Raw genomic sequence first — 17,659 nt, 5'->3', positions numbered from 1 at the left:
TCAATTGGCTGAAGACACATTACCTTATTTCTTGGATCTCTGTTTTGTGCCATTGATTTATATGCCTGTTTCGTGTCAATTCCACACTCTTCTGAATTGGAAATATTCGTAGTAAATTTTGAGATCAGGTTGTGTGATGTCTCCAACTTTGTTCCTTTTGCTTGGAATTGCTTTGGATATTTGAGTCTTTTGTGGCTCCATGCAAATCCTAGAATTACTTTTTTTCTTTCCATTTTTGTGAGAAATGTCTTGAGAATTTTAATAGAGATTGCACTGAATCTGCAGATATCTTTAGGTATTATGGGCATTTTAATAATACTAATTCTTCCAACCCATAAACACATGATATCTTTCCATTTATTTGTATCTTCTTTAATTTTTGTCATTAATATTTTCAATAGTTTTTCAATGTATAGATCTTGCCACTCCTTGTTTTTCTATTTTTGATGCGATCATAAATGTTTTTTTCTTTCTCTTTCAGATATTTCACTGTTAGTAAATAGAAACACTACTGATTATTGAATGCTTATTTTGTATCCTGCAACCTTATTAAATTCATTTATTAATTTTAACAGTTTTTTTGGTGAAGTCTTTAGAGTTTGTATATATAAGATCATATCATATGCAGAGACAATTTAACTTCTTCCTTTCTGATTTGGATGCATGTAATTTCTTGCTTATGCCTAATGCCTGTCACTAGGACCTCCTGTAGACACTTCTCAAAACAGAAGGCATACAAATAGGCAACAGGAATGTTTAAAAATGCCCAATCATCAGGGAAATGCAAATTATAACCACAATGAGATATCACCTCGCAGCTGCTCAAGTAGCTTTTATCAAAAAGGCAAAAGCTGACAAGTGTTGGTGAGGGTGTGGATAAAAGGGAACCATTGTACATTGTTGGTAGGAAGGTAAATTAGTACAGGCATTTTGGAAAATATTATGGAGTTTTCTCTAAAATCTAAAAATATAGAACTCCCATATAATTCAGTAATTCAATTTCTGGGTATATATCAAATAAAATGAAATCAGCATGTTGAAGAGATATCTGCATTCCCATGTTCACTGCAGTGTTGTTCACAATGGCCGAGATATGGAATCAACCTAAGTGTCCATCAACAGAAGAATGAGTAAAAATAATGTGGTATATATACACAATGAAATACTATTCAGCCTTGAAAAATAAGTAAACCTATAGATGAATCTGGAGGACATTATGACAAATAAAATAAGCCAGGCACAGAAGGATAAATACAGCATGTTCCCACATATATGTGGAATCTAAAATAGTCAAACTTACAGAAATAAAAGCAGAGTGGTAGTTAAAAGGGATTGGGGGAGATGGGAAGATACTGGTTAAAGGGTATAAAGTTTCAGATAGACAGGAAGAATAAATTCTGGAGACATATTGTACAGCATAGTGACTGTAGTTAACAATAACGTATGGTATGTTTGAAAACTGCTAAGAGAGCAGATTTTAAATGTTCTCACCACAAAAAAATAAGTATGTGAGGTGATAGATATTGATTTAATAATTTCACAATGTATACATATAGGAAAACATCACTTTGTACCCACATATGTATACAATTATTATTTGTCGATTAAAAATAAACTAAAAAGGAAAAAATAATATATCTGAAGAACACAAATGCAAAATTCCTCAACAAAATCTTAGCAAACAGAATTCAATAGTATATAAAGACAATTATAACCATAACAAAACAGAATTTATTCAAATATTCAAAAATGACTGAACACACAAACCAATCAATGTAATTTACCATTTCAACAGGCTAAAAAAAAAAAAGAAAAAATATGTGATTGTATCAATAGATGCAGCAAAACCTTTTGGCAGAAATTCATCAATTCATTGACCACACAAACAAAAATATCTCATAAACTAGGAATAAATGGGAGCTTTCTCAACTTGATAAAGTACACTCATAAAACCTAAAGCTAACATCATACATAATGGTCAGAGGCTGAATGTTATATCTTTAAAGTAGGGAAAGGCAATTATAACTTCTGTTGCCACACTTTTGAACATCTCACTGGAAATTCTACCTAATTCAATAAGAAAAAAAATAAAAGGTACTCTTATTGGAGAGAAAAATACCTGTCTTTATTTGCCAATTATATGATAGTCTATATGTAAAATCCTCAAAAACCTACAAGGAAAAATCTTCTGGAGTGTATAAGCAAGCACAGCTAGTCTTCAGGGCACAAAGTTCATGTACAAAACTCAATTCTTTTTCTACATACCAACAATGAAATTTTGGTATTTGAAATTTAGAAAGCAATATTATTTTCAATAGTAGCAGAAAATAAAACATATATGTATAAATTTAACAAAATATGTGCAGATCTGTATGCAAAGTTAAGACACAGATGGAACATGTTAAAGATCTAATTACATGGAAAACATTCTATGCCATTGACTGAAAATCCCAACATTATTGACACCCTTTTCTCCCAAATTGATCTACAGATTTCATTCAATCTCAATTAAAATTCTATCAAACTACTTTGTAGATATAGACAAACTTATCCTAAAGTTTAAATAGAAAGGCAAAAGATAGCCAAAAAAAAAAGTACAATGTGCAGACACAAACTACCCAACTTCAGAACTTACAGTATAGCTATAATAATAAAGATTATATGATACAGTTAAAAGATACACATAAATCAAGGAAAGAGAACACAGACATAGAACAAAACAAATATGATTAACTGATTTTTAACAAGGACCAGCCTGGCCAACATGGTGAAACCCTGTCTCTACTAAAAATACAAAAATTAGCCAGGCATGGTTGTGGACACCTGTAATCCCAGCTACTCCAGAGGCTGAGGCAGGAGAATTGCTTGAACCCGGGAGGCAGAGGTGCAATGAGCCGAGACCGTGCCACTTCACTCCAGTCTGGGCGACAGAGCAAGACTCCATCTCAAATAAATAAATATATAAAGAATGACCAGAATTTGTATAATTCGAGTCTTATGGGATAATAGACAATGCTTAATGTATGCTTGCTATATGCTAAGTATGGTGCTAAGAAATTTAATGAATTATTTTATTTAATTTTTGCAACAAGTCTTTGTCATAGATAGTAGTATTATTATACCCATACTACAAGTGAGAAAACTAAGAGTTAGAAAGGTTAATTAACATATCCTATGTTACCAAGAAACATGTCAAAAGAAAAAAAGTTCCCTAAAGGAAAATGCACAACAAAAATAATGATTAAAAAAAAAATACACCGGGTGTGGTGGCTCACACCTGTAATCCCAAAACTTTGAGAGGCCTAGGTGGGTGGATCATGAGGTCAGGAGGTCAAGATCATACTGGCTAACACAGTGAAACCCCATGTCTACTAAAAATACAAAAAAAATTAGCCGGGTGTGGTGGAATGCACCTGTAGTCCCAGCTACTTGGGAAGCTGAGGCAGGAGAATTGCTAGAACCTGGGAGGCAGAGGTTGCAGTGAGCTGAGATCATGCCACTGCACTCCAGCCTGGGTGACAGAGCAAGACTCTGTCTCAAAAAACAACAACAACAAAACATACACAGCCAGGTACAGTGGCTCATGCCTGTAATCCCAACACTTTGGGAAGCCAAGTTGAGAGGATCACTTGAGGTCAGGAGTTCAAGACCAGCCTGGCCAATAAGACAAAACACTCTCTCTACTAAAAATACAAAAACTAGCCAGGTGTGGTAGCCCACACCTGTAATCCCAGCTACTCAGGAGGCTGCAGCAGGAGAATCGCTTAAACCCAAGAGATGGAGGTTGCAGTGAGCCGAGAACATCCCACTGCACTCCAGCCTGCACAACACAGTGAGACTCTGTCTCAAAACAAAAACAACAACAAAAAAAACCACTACTCAAATAAAACAGTTCAAACCACCCCTACAATACTGTCCCATTATGTGTTAACCACTCAAAAGAGGTCAAACACACAAAAAGATATGGCTAAAAGAATTAAAATGCTAACTAACTAATATCCTCTTTAGTCCTTGATCTTCTAGTGAGGAAGAGGATAGGTGCAGCCAACATGAGTCCTCTCCTGCAGAGCCACACCCTTGACAATGGAGATAAATGTGCATGTATGTCCCCTTGAAAGGTTGCACCTTTCCCGCTTTGGCTAGAGCCTCTGCCATGGTGCCACCTGGTTTCTATGTAAATCAGCTGACGGGTAGAATCATTTCTGACCAGTTTAGGGAGGTTCTGGGCAATGTTATCTTTGCCTTCCTACCTCCCTCACTACTCCCTCCCCACCACTGAACACAGTAACTTTTACTAGAAAACATCCAAGCTAACGGATTCTCAGTACAAGTAAAAATGTTGCCTCTCCAGCAGATAGAAAAATGAACGGATAAGTTAAAACTTACAAAATTAAATCTGATGAGTTTATTCCATCATTAGTGTAGAAACACAGATCACATATACCTGAATATGCAAAGAAAGTTAAATTATGATGCAATCAATGCTATCCTATAAAAACCAAATTAACAAAAATAGTCTATTAGGGAAGACACCTGGTGTATCATGGTAAGAAATGCTAATGATATTGTCTGCAACCCTGTAATCAATTTTTTCTCCCAGCAGCTCTCTCATTACTCTGTATTAGATCTGTGTGCCTGCAGGATTTATGAGAGCTCCACATATGGCGAAGCTTTGCCAACTGGATCTGATTCAGATCCAGCTCAAATGACTTTGGCAGCACAAAGCATCATTAAAGAACAATCAACACAGTTAGCTTTATGTACCATCATCTTGACTGAAAGAAGATTTATCCTCTCACTACAGAATCTCTCACACCTACATATAATGTGCCCAAGTGCTCCACCAGTCATGAACTTATTTAAATCATCAGTAGACACAAATATTTGTATTGGTAAGAAATAAATACTAGTCATCATTAATTGTAATATAAAAAGTTTACAAAAAATTAATGTTATTATGGGGAAGACTTAAAATTCATTCAGCAAATCCTGTTGAGTATTACAGTAAATAAAAGTATTAATAATAGCATCCACATTGATTAAGAAAATATCAGCCTGAAAGTAAAACCCACTTTTTAGATATATGCGGAAATAAGACATATCGGTAAATAAGACATATTGGTCATTGGTAAAGGCTGAAGCTTTAAAAGTAGGTAGTCACATTGGGAATCTACTAATTTGTCCCATAAGACATCAGTCTTTCTCTGGGAATTAAAATTAGACTTTTATCTACACTACATTGGGTTCTGTCTTCCACCATAAGACAGAGAATTCCAAGGTTTCCATAATGTGAAATCCCCACCCCTTTTTATGGTATGACCCTTGAGTAATTACATCAGCAAATATGTAAACATGTTATGCTGTTCCAACAATTACTGCTGACTTGGTTACAATTATCAATATATTATCTCTACTGTCTTGGTCCTCTTCATCTTACCCATGAATGGCGGCCCTAGCCTCCTACTTGGAACTTTCACCATCTTTCCCGTTCCACACTGCAAACTGCTACAGTCAATCTTCTTAAGCAGTGGTCTGCAAGGTGGATCGTCTCAAATAAAAAAGCTTACACAAGCTCTCTACTGCCTATTACACAAAATCTTAACTTTGCTAACTTTGAAGATTCTCTATAATCTAGCCCCATTTTATATCTCCACATCTGCCTCCCAAAATCCACTAACCTGTGCTCTTCAGTGACGTCCTGCGGGTCATCTTCTCACGACTCCCAGACTCGTCAGCCTCACTGCGTGTGTTGCTTATAAGGATAGGCTGCCATGTACACCTGCAAGGCTCCTATACTCTGCCTATCCACTTCTTATTGATGTGTGAAAAACATACCCAGCTCCTCAAAACCTACCCACCTTCACAGAACTTCCCCAAGTGTCACATCGCATCTGGAGCACTTTCTTTTCTTCACCCCAAGATATTAATACTCTACACTGCAACTGAACAACTCACTGTATATTGACAGTATCCTGCATTGTGTGTGTCTAAGTGTGAGAGAGCTTGATATCCTCTTGTATTATTTGCTAATTCAGTATGAACTGGGGTGCCACAGTCACTTCTTCACACTGACGTCAATGCTTAACTGAAACCACACTTCTTTCATATTAACCCAGTAGTCACTCAGAATAATAAATACTCGACTTTCAGAAAACATCACCATTAAATCCTCCATTAAGTCCTACCATTACAGGGAAAAAAAGGAAGACAAGTGTGAATGTTCCTAAAAAGGGAGATGCACTACACGATAATAACCCCTATGATCACCCACACGGGTCCCTGTGCTTTAAGGGATAAAGCACTACAGGTACTTCATCCTGCTGCCTCTTACACATCCCTCAGGACCACCACTAGTAACAGAGGAGTAACCAAGGGATAGCTGTTAAGAAGTATAGCTACAGCCCGACCCAAGCCTCGTGAAGGGCTTATTCTGCATCTAGCACTGGAGAAAAGCCTCGCTATTTCTGAGCAATACCCTACAAAATGTCACCCAAGAGGACAACACCCAAAATAGTTTAGACTGGTGGTTCATGAGTCCCAATGAGCCTGGGGAAACTCACATTCCACACTTGAACTCAAACTTACCCCCTTTTTTCCCCATTTCAGTTGCCAACAGCCATATAAATTGGCCTTTATATTTGGCCACTATATTGGCCACCAGATGAGTTTTCTGCATTGAAAACAATTTCACATAGAGTTAACAATTTTAGTAAATAACATTTTCAGAAATATAGTTTATGGAAATACATATAATTAAACAAAACTTTTTCAATAGTTTCTTAGAGTCCCTTGACCCAAGTAAATTAGAAGAAAATGAATTACCCAACCTCACAATAGTAGTTAAACACTAAAACTTAAAATCCCAAGTGCCCTACCCTGACTGGCAGCCATGAGTGAAGGCAAATTGCTGGGAAGCTCAGAAAATGGGGCCAATAAAATGCTGGGATTATTTATTCCCAAGGCCTCATTTTGATTTCCACTTATGTTAATACCACCTTGTCCATTTAGAGGTTGACATCAATATCATGCAAAAAGGATGTGGTCGTTCAAAAAACTTTCAACACCATTACTCTATAATTGTGGTGGGTGGGGAGTATAGATATACAACCTCCTCTGACTGAGTCCACCAAACTCAGGGCTAAAGAATTCCATCTTGCTTGATGCAGTGGCTCATGCCTGTAATCCTGACACTTTGGGAGGTCGAGGCGGGTGGATCACGAGGTCAGGAGTTCAAGACCAGCCTGGCCAACATAGTGAAACCCTGTCTCTACTAAGAATACAAAAGCATAGCTGGGGGTGGTGGCAGGTGCCCGTAATTCCAGCTACTTGGGAGGCTGAGGCAGGAGAATCGCTTGAACCCAGAGGCGGAGGTTGGAAAGAGCTGAGATCACGCCACTGAACTCCAGCCTGGGTGACAAGAGGGAAACTCTGTCTCCAAAAAAGAATTCCATCCTGCCTCTTGCCTTGTTAAAGAATTAAACAAAATTAGAAATCACAAATTTATATGTGAAAAGGCCACTTGGTCCTTGGATGTAATAGCTGAAAATACTTGATAATGAACTTTAATGTAAAGTTTTTACTTCATTATCCAACACTACACAACAAGTCACAAAGGCGTAACTGGGTGATACTGACCTTTTTGTATGGTACAAGCCAAGAAAGTAAAGAGAAGAAGGAGCTATAGAAAGAAATACTCAATTTTGCAGGCCTACCTTGAAGGACTGTCAAAAAGAAAAACAGAAACAACTGATGTGTCACACAGAAACAAATCATCATAGCGTGAGGCATTTTTCATAACAGTTGGCCTTTTCTGGGAGGCTCTCATGTATACTAGGCCCTCATTTATCTTTGCTGAAAGTCAGCCATATGGAAAACCCAAAACAATATAATGATGCCTAAAAAATGTTATGACTTAGGCTACATTCATTCAAATTCGTGAAGAAAAGAAGAAACTGAATTTTCTTCAAGTATTTTAAAAGAAATAAAGTTTTATTATTTATATACATTATGCACTGCAGGCTAACCAAAAGTAAGTGAGTAGACTTCTTTGGCTTGTTTAAGAGAATGTTAATTTGTGTTGATGTATGCACTGTATCAAACAACTACTACTAAAGTTTTTTAAAAATACTTATCCAGTGAATTTATTCCACTTAAATGTTACTTCATTCAGTATTCAATAAATACTTACTGTGGACAATACAGCCAGCCAATGTGATAAGCACACAATATATGTATCAGTGAATAAAAACCATAAACCTAAGGTACCAACTAAACAAGAACATCACAATCAGTGTCACTCTATGGGGCACTGGACACTTTGCAAGTTTGACCTTTTAATCTAAAAACAATCTACTTGGCAAGGTAGGTACTTTATATCCCAACTTCACAGGTAACTAAAGAAAGTTAAGAGGGTTAAGTGTATTTCCCAAGGTCAGGAAAGATGGCAACTGATGGACGGAGTACGTGAACTCAGACAACCTGATGTCAAAGTCCGAGCTCTGAACCTGGGCAATCTACCATCCCTCATCTCAATCCCAGAATAACAGATCCTAAATTCTGAATTAGCCATGTTCAAATTATGTGGACCTTCCTGCCCACCCCCGCCCCAACCAAAAAAGGGCTCTAATGCAAGATTTACCTCCTTTTAAACGAATGCCCATTCCATGAATGTCCATACACTACACCTTCTGTGCTAAGTGGTAATAGCCAAGCTGGGATTAAAGAAATGTGGTAGATAATGTGTAAGTCTGATAATTAAGTCACTGTGTATACACTTGAATGTGTGCACAAAAAGTATGGGTAATTAAGTCACTATCTGATATCTCCCAGCATCATCTATGGTTCTAATAAGAAAAGAAGACATAATTACTCATCCTCAGTAAGTTTTTATTACAAAGGAGGAGAAATAGCTTCTTGTTACTTTTAATCCATTTTTAAGAAAATAAATTTGGTGGAGGGTGGGCAATCTCAATGGCAAGTGGAACCTAAGATGAAGTTAATTTCTCTGCAGCCCTTTTGCTGCTGTACTGTCGGGAAGGCATGAATAAAGGGTAGTGAGTAGCAAACAACTTATGAGTACAGACCAGGGATCAGAGAGAAATTCCAAGTGTTTTTCCTCCAGCTGCTCACATTTGACAATGAAACATTTGACAATGAAACAACGAGAGGGATATGGTATTAAACGATAAATAACTTGGCCCCCACATTCACAGCAATAATGGAAATGTGCATTCTCCAAGGTAACTAGTAGTATGCATCCTTAGCTATTCCACATTCAGAACTAGCACTTAGAAAGTAGGCTGTTGGGGACACAAATGATACAGTGGCATTATCATCTATGCAGAGCCGTAACAATATGTCGAGCCCAGCTAACCATCACCTGAAACACTTTAACATCCCTAACTATCACCCCCAACTCTAAGGAATCTCTGTATCTGGCTTAACTTTAAGGACAATTTTCCAAGTTTTAATAAACAGTTAAGGAACCAAAATGAATCAATGTTATTAACCCAAAATAGTACTTATAGCTACATATACTACCTAGAAACTCATTTGGTATAAATAACAGCTGAAACACCTATGTAACTTTAGGAAACCAAAAGCATGTTTTCCTCTACTGTATGAATGACGGCAATGCAAGAATCCACACTGAATTTCCATGGAGAATATTACAGGAGTGAGTTTGCTGACATATCTGTGAATAAAGAAAGGTAATAACTGCTACAAGGAACTACTTACTATACAAGGAACTCCTCAGTGTTATACTGAATGAAAATTACTGTCTCCATGACCTTGTTAGCATTCTCAGACTCCATGATTATTTCCAGATGGCAAATTATTTGCATTATACTTCTTAATGCCTGGGTTTCCATAAAAATATGATTTGTTTTTCATAAACGCACAAAAGAAATCATTTCTTTTAGATCTAAAAGTGAATGCCCTTCTTGTCAATCCTATTCAGAATGTTCTCCAAAGAAGACTGACATCCAATAATGCCACAAGTTGTCTGTCACTTAGAATCTAAGATCACTGAGGGAATGAACAATATTTTATACTTCTTCAGTCTCCCTTTAAGTGCTGAGTTCCATAAAGAACACAAAGCAGGTATTCAGTAAATGCCTGTGGAAGGCCCTGATTATAGCCCAAAACATTCCTATTTGCACTGTGTGATATAATGCTCCTCAATGATATTGACTCATTCAGAACAAAACCCTCAAAGTAACTAAGTCACATGGTGACCTCTAAAAGCTATGGGAGGGCAGCAGAAGGGTTGGAGATGTTAACCTAGGCTCTTTCCATTGCAATTCATGAAGATCCACTCAAGCTAGCCCAGATGAGAGCTCTCTACTCAGAGGGAACAGGATAATCTAAGAATCCTGTGGGAAGAACATCAGTGCAGTGGGACCCAGGAGAGTCAAGGAAGAGACGGCTGTGCACACACTTCCCTTGGTAGTCTGCTGCTCTTCCCACAGCTTCCCTGTCCTCTGCTTTTCCCAGTTTCCTACCCTAGCAAGCGAGATTGCCTATGTCAGCCCTAACCTTGCTCTTGTCATTCAGGTAATTCTTTTTTTATTTTTAATTTTTACAGATATATTAGGGGTAATTCTTGAATTATCCATTCACCTTTCCCCTCTACTAACTGCCTCAGTCTCTCAGTTTCTCAACTCTAAATTCTAAAAATGAAATTTGGCTCAATTAATCTTTTCATGCCAGGCCACAAGGATCACAGACTGTCATTCCGAATTACTAGTCCTTCAAAAAGCTAAATAAAGACTTTGCCAGCTATTTTACTAATTAGTTCAGAAATCTATGGTGCGAAGTGACCTTTTTAATCAACAATACTTCTTTCTCCTGCTTCTAAGTATGCACTGTCCATAATTCTACCCTGCCTCTTATGCTCACCTGAGCTCCTGCTTTTGACTACTTGTTCCATAAATACTTTGGTCAGCACATTCAAACAAAATCAGACATCTCCCTTTGTAAATAAGCCCAATCAAATGAATACTTCCTAAGAGAAAGAAAGCTTCCTAACAGAATACATAATTCCTACCTTTAAAACCTCAGCTCAGTTAGGAACTTAATTGCTTGATACTATCATAGCCTCCACCTACCCTGTGGAAGCATGCGCTCAAAATACACCTACTAGTGTAGGATGGTGGTGTCCCTATGTGTTTTGATGGTTGAATATTAATAAAGCAGAAGCCATGGATCCTATCCCCCATAGGCAAGATAACCACACAACCTATCATCCACACTCAGACATTTTTGAGAGTGAAAGGGGAGGCTGTTTAATAGTCTGGCAGGACAACAGACAGGGATCAGGACATAGAGGCAGCTGTGTTCTATACCACAGACTTGATTCTAAGGGAATGCAGCAGCAGAATTGAGAAGACGACCCAGGTCCCCACATAAAATACAAAGACCCTTCTCCTTATCTCATATAGAGCTATTTCATGAAATGTGACCTAAGGCCCTCGGTTCAATAAACTGCCATTATTCTAGTCTCAGTGACTGGCGGTACATGTCTCCTCCTCCCCACGCCTCACCTCATTAGCTTTTGTTGTCTTTAACATCGTAATCATACCTACTAATGTGTATCATAACGGGCATTCACCCAGTTATTTTTACAGTGCCCAAACATACTTTATACACAAAATTTCACCACGGCAAAGGGATTCTCATTTATAGTATAAACAGTGAAACACGTCTCTCAGTTATAACCCCAAACCAACTTTTTATTTTGTGATTATTAAAAAGATAAAATACCTAATTACTCAACATTTCAAAGCTATCGGGTTTTTGTTTCTTTCATTGCTCCACTAGTCATGTTATTTGCTGTGAGCAAAATCAAATTCAATTTCTTCTTCTTTTTAAAATCTCGCAGAGAAACAAAGCTTATTTCCTTCTGCTCATCTTTTTCCCTTATAGCTTCAGTAAACTGAAGGAGAAAAAAATCTTGATCATTCTCATCTATTTGATTATCTTTTAATAAGTACAGAGAAGTAAGAAAATAAGACAGTGGAAATAACTATATTTATTCCCAGAGCAAATATTTCATCATCTGTTGTTCTTACACAACAACTATGAGGATGTGCCGAATACAGAACCTCAAACAAAAACATGAGACACAGCAGTGTGTGATTTAGAAAAAGGTATTTAAACATACTGCACCCTACTTCCCACATATTTTTGTAGATAGCTTTAATGTGTTGTATTAGACCAATACTGACAACAGAAGCTTTAGCTTTTATTGCTGTTAACACCCTGAGCAATTACCATAACTCAGCAGGAACCTCTGCCCAGAACAGCAACTATCACATTGTAATCAGCATTTCATAGGAGATGCCTGTTCAAACATGAAGGCACTTGCTAATGTGCAAAAACTGTACAAAGGGGGCTCAAGATCTAATAGGTAAAATAAAAATATTTACAATTTTATTTCGCAGCTATATATTTTTCATGGTGCACTGATGTTTGGTTTAGTAAAAATCACACACAACGACAATGGGCAGGAAAAGGGCAGTAGCAGCAGCCACTACCAAAACAAAACTCTTCAGGAATAAGGCTATACCCGTATTTCAGGTGTCAGTGCTGTATCTGTTAAAAAACCAAAAAAAAAAACAAAAAAAAAAAAACAAGAAAAAAAGCAAAACAAAAAAACTTTGGAAGGAAAGATACAATAAGTAGCAAAGACCTCTAAAAATGGTTTTTAAAAATTCATATAGACATAAAAATTGGATAGAAAGCATTTGATTTACAAGATTAAACCACAAGGCCACCTTGCAATGCAACCAGGAAAGGTAAAAGCCGCTTATCAAGAATAGACCCATCTCAGAAGTAAATAGCACATCTGACTTCATCTTAAAAAAGTAAGCATGCAATAACTTAAGCAATAACTTTTTAACAAAGAAAAATAATGTGTTTTTTTTTTACTGAATATACTAATTTGGTACTTGGGCCATTAAAAATGATAAAAAACAAAGGAGATGCAGAGAAAGATCTTTTCAAACTACATTTCTTTAGACTGAAATATCACATACAACATACGTCAGAACACAAATATTGTTGAATTACAAAGGGTGTTGGAAATAACAGCATTCACAGATAGTGATACACATCTCTACAAAGCTAAGGAATTAGGAATTCTCTACCCTTAAGAGTACAGACAGTGGTTCACAATCTTCAAAGTACTAGGGTCCCTTGTAAGATCAAAATGTTTCAAAAGATTCCCAAATGATACTACTTCAGTAGTATTTCAAATATCAATTGTTTGAGGAAAATAACAAACAAACGGTGGTTCCTGCCAGGCATGGCAGCTCACATTTGTAATCCCAGCACACTGGGAGGCCAAAGCAGGCAAATCACTTGAGGTCAGAAGTTGGAGACGAGCCTGGCCAACATGGTGAAACCCTGTTCTCTGCTAGAAATACAAACCCTGTTCTCTGCTGAAAATACAAATATAAAAATAACAGCTGGTTGTACTGGCATGCACCTGTAATCCCAGCTACTCGGGAGGCTGAGGCAGGAGAATCATTTGTTTCTGGGAGGCAGAGGCTGCGGTGAGCCAAGACTGCACCACTGCATTCCAGCCTGGGTGACAGAGCAAGACTCTGTCTCAAACAGCAACAACAACAACAAATAGTGGTTCTTAACTGTGTATTGCTTTTAAATAAGTGAAATTTTTAAAAATCATAAAAGCATACTGAAAACAGGCTGAAAAATCGTTGTCCAGACATGTGAGATCAATTTATTTATATAAAGCTTAGCATGTTTATTTGCAGACCTCTGCCAAATCTCTGCAGACATCCAGCGATCCAAAGCCTAAAGTATGAGAACCACTGGCCCTAAAAAAGTGATTTCATAATGAGGAGCATCAACACTTATATATTCAGGAAGAATCTTTAACGAGAAAGTACAGCAGCTATGTCCTCACTTCTGCAACACATGCACTAAAACTGGAAGGAAAGTATAACAGCTTTACCACGCCCAAGCCAGGCTTCTTTCAACCGCTACCCCGGGAAACACCCACAAAAATTTCAACATATACTCTACACCTGCCGAAATATTGAAGGAAGTGACAGATTTCCACTGGAAACTATTCTCTTTATATTATTTCCCCTACTCATCAATTTACTGAATTTACTTTACTTTAGGCTCTTAACAATGGCTGAGAAGAAACAACCTACTTCAGAAATTCAAGGGACTATCTGAAATTGTCAAAACAGTTACTAAAGGGATAAAAACTTCAGAAATATTGTTTACAATATAAGCATTATGAGAGTAAGTGTTACAAAGCTGAAAAGATGGAACTAGTAACCCTCATTTCAGTGCTACTGCCACGAGGCAGTTAGCACTCAAAAGGTGAACTGGTAACCACGTCAACAGCGATGGAGTAACAATAAGAGATAGCCAATGGAACTGGAAAAAGAGAGAATACAGAGCAGAGCGAACAGCATGTTAAAAATGCTTACCAGTCTGAAGTCTTGAATGCTACAGATGAAATACGGTGTGTCTGGCCTCCAACTCTCGATATACACACAGTCTTTAAAAGAAAAAGAAATTTTAAAACAATGGCATTTACCTTTAAGGAACAAAGACAGGGCCCATAAAGCCACTGCATAAATATGCGACAAAGCATATATCTTTTATTGTAAATTTTTTTCCAAAAGATGATATTAAATTGCAAATATCTTTAGGCTAAAGGAAAACAGCCCTTTGGTTCTTTCTGATTATTTTTCTAATAATTTAAAGAATCTGATGAAGCCTAAATTATTTTCTTCAGAGTCCCTGAAGAAGAAGGAGAGGATTCCAGGGGATTATCTATATTCAGATGAAGACATTTAGATAAAAGAAACCGCTTGCTCAAGATCACACATCAAGATGAAATCTTGAATATCTTATTCAGATAGATGCTCACATGTCTTCAAAAAAGAGAAATTGCTACTATATTTGTAATAAATATTTTGTGAGGAAATAAATACGCAAAGATGACTAGCTTGAACATGCTACTACCATGACCTTTTCAGCTAATCAAAAAGAGAAAGAAAACTAATCTCTTATAGACAATTTGCCATTAAATTGTACTCTAAACACATTTTATTTTCTAACTGTAAACAAAACCAATGCCACTAATCAGAGATGGAATAAAGTAAACCAAATTGCATTTTCTTCAGGGAAGAAGGGTGCTTTCTTAAATTACATTTGACATGGCAGTGGTTGGAAAATAATTTTTGATGCTCTCAATGACTGGAGTGTAAAGCATTGCTTTTTTTTCTTTTTTTTGGCTGGTCTCCAACTCCTGGGCTCAAGCAATCCTCCCACCTCAGCCACCCAAAGTGTCAGGATTACAGGCATGAGCCACCATGCTTGGCCAAGGTTGCTTTTTAAAATGCCATGTTAAGACACTTAAATAAAAAGCAATGATTTTAAGGAAAGCAGTGGCTATAGAGAGAGTTAACGTCCTCCTACCCCCATATCACAACCTGAGATCATCATAAAGCTTAGGTCAGGAAAGTCTATGTATTATTTACTGAAAAGTAAAGGCACAGTCAATCAAATCTAGTAACGGTGACCATAATGCCTCATTCATTCATTCATTTTGCATAGACAGGGCCTCACTATGTTGCCCAGGCTAGTCTCAAACTCTTGGGCTCAAGCTATCCCCCTGCCTCGGCCTCCCAAAGTGCTGATCTACCTAATGCTAAATGACGAGTTAATGGGTGCAGCATACCAACATGGCACATTGATACATATGTAACAAACCTGCACATTGTGCACATGTACCCTAAAACTTAAAGTATAATAATAATAAAAAAAGAGTTAACATATTTTGTTCCTTTCCCATGATTTAGATGTGCATACGCCCTAAACAAGCAATCTGTGGTAACTCTGAGAGATTCTTCAGTCACTAAGAAATTCGTACTGCCCAATAGCTGAGTCTAAATCAAAGATAAATACAGACAGTACTGTAACCTACACACATCATTTAATCCTCACAGCAGATTTCTAACTGCTCTAAAACCTCCACTCTGATCAATTTGTATCACACGAATACCTTCTCAGTTAATCTTCAACCAAGAAATTGTACTTGTGAATGCAAATTTGTCTGTATTAAGTTCTAGCACTGACTTTTTTGTGTGGGGGTGGGGAGAGGGGTGGAGATAGGGTTTTGCTCTGCTGGACAGGCTGGAGTGCTATGATGTGAATGGGGCTTACTGCAGCCTTGCCCTCCTGAGCTCAAGAGAGTCTTCTACCTCAGCCTCCTGAGTAGCCGGGACTACAGTCTCATCACACTCCCAGCTAATTTTTTACTGTTTTGTAGAGATACGGTCTCACTGTGTTGCCCAGGCAGGTCTCCACATTGCTCAAGCAATCCTCCCGCTGCCTCAGCCTCTCAAAATGCCGGGATTACAGTCATGAGCCAATGTGCTCAGCCCCACTGACATCTTTTGAAATTTAAAAAACTCCTATGTGGGAGAATGAAAATCTGGAACTTGATGTGAAGTTCAGAACAGTAACAACATTCCTCAGTAAAATGATTGTTCCAGATTATGGACATAACACAGTAAAGTATTTTAATCTCTTTCTCAGAAAAACATAAAAATGGGCAGCTTTAATCTGCTAATTACATCTCATACGAAATTCATTTCACTCTTCAACAGTAAAAGTAACTCAAACAAAATGATTTCACCTAGGTTTTACTGGCTTCTGTAAGAAAATATCTTGTTTTTTTTTTTTTTTTTTTTTTTTTTTGAGACAGGGTCTTGCTCTGTCACCCAGGCTAGAATGCAGTGGTGCAATCATGGCTCACTACCGCCTCGACCTCCCAGACTCAAGTGATGCTCCTGCCTCAGCCTCCTGAGTAGTTGGGACTAGAGGAGTATGCCACCAGGCCCAGCTAATTTGTAAAAATTTTTTGTAGAGATGAGGTCTCACTATGTTACCCAGGCTGGTCTTGAACTCCTGGGCTCAAGCAATCCTTCTGTCTCCGCCTCCCAAAGTGCTGGGATTACACTGTGCCCAGCCTAAAAAAGGTGTCTTAATACACACAATACATCAAATGAAAAGGAAAGGCTTTGCTAGTGTTCAACAGGTTTTGACTCACTTGTTTCCCTGATCTCATCTAAAAGTTGAGTCTGTCTTTTTTTGAGCAATGCTGTAAGCCACAATATACTGGCATGACCATAATACATTTTCCGGAAAACCAAGCAGGTTAGATGACTTCTTCTATTATCGTTGATTAGAGAGCCTGAAGCTCAAATTTTTGGAAAAGGAAGTTAGCAGGAGCAATAAATCTCTGATCTTCAGGCCTTTTTTTTTCTTTTTTGAGACAGAGACTCGCTGTGTCACCCAGGCTGGAGTGCAGTGGCACGATCTTGGCTCACTGCAACCTCCACCTCCTGGGTTCAAGCAATTCTCCTGTCTCAGCCTCCCAAGTAGCTGGGATTAGAGGTGCACACCACCGAGCCCAGCTAATTTTTGTATTTTTAGTAGAGACAGGGTTTCATCATGTTGGTCAGGCTGGTCTCGAACTCCTGACCTCAGGTCATCCACCCGCCTCAGCCTCCCAAAGTGCTAGAATTGCAGGCGTGAGCCACCATGTCTGGCCTAAAGACCATTTTTAAAAAGTACCTCTCTAGAGTCTGGTCGATCCTGTCCC

At 37.8% G+C, this 17,659-nt stretch overlaps 1 pseudogene; it reads right to left on the bottom strand.

The window, feature by feature from the left end:
• Positions 1 to 17,659, bottom strand: part of LOC129531436 (zinc finger CCHC domain-containing protein 2-like) — a 139,351-nt pseudogene that overhangs the window by 99,008 nt on the left and 22,684 nt on the right.

This window comes from Gorilla gorilla, chromosome 12 (assembly GCF_029281585.2).
Source record: "Gorilla gorilla gorilla isolate KB3781 chromosome 12, NHGRI_mGorGor1-v2.1_pri, whole genome shotgun sequence".
In the NCBI taxonomy this organism is placed as follows: Eukaryota; Metazoa; Chordata; class Mammalia; order Primates; family Hominidae; genus Gorilla; species Gorilla gorilla.
Note: the sequence above shows the minus strand (reverse complement) of the source record. Positions and strands in the feature narration are given on the sequence as shown.